The sequence below is a fragment of the Myotis davidii genome, unplaced genomic scaffold (genome assembly GCF_000327345.1).
Source record: "Myotis davidii unplaced genomic scaffold, ASM32734v1 scaffold170, whole genome shotgun sequence".
In the NCBI taxonomy this organism is placed as follows: Eukaryota; Metazoa; Chordata; class Mammalia; order Chiroptera; family Vespertilionidae; genus Myotis; species Myotis davidii.
Window position 1 is genome coordinate 736851 of NW_006282528.1, and position 328 is coordinate 737178.

The following is a 328-nucleotide window of genomic DNA, read 5'->3' on the forward strand; positions in this document are numbered from 1 at the left end:
CTTCCCCGGGCTCCGGGGGACGCGAGAAGAAAGTCAATCTTCGCTGCTTCTCCTTGACCCGCGTTGGAGCTTCGATTTTTTTATTTTTTTCCCCTTTCGTTCTTACTTTTGAATGAACTGGTTTCTTGGCTGGATGGTTCCACTTCTTTCCTGGCTGTGAACTTTTCCCGGTTGTTTTCCTTTGACAACTGCAGGAGAAAGTGCGCCGTGTCGCGAGGCGAGCCGCGAAGTTGCCTGTGCGTGGCAGTGTGCGTGGGAGTGTGTGCGTGGGTAACTCGAGCGGCGCCCCCGTCCGTGCCGATCTGCGCTGCGGCGCCCCCTCCCCCGG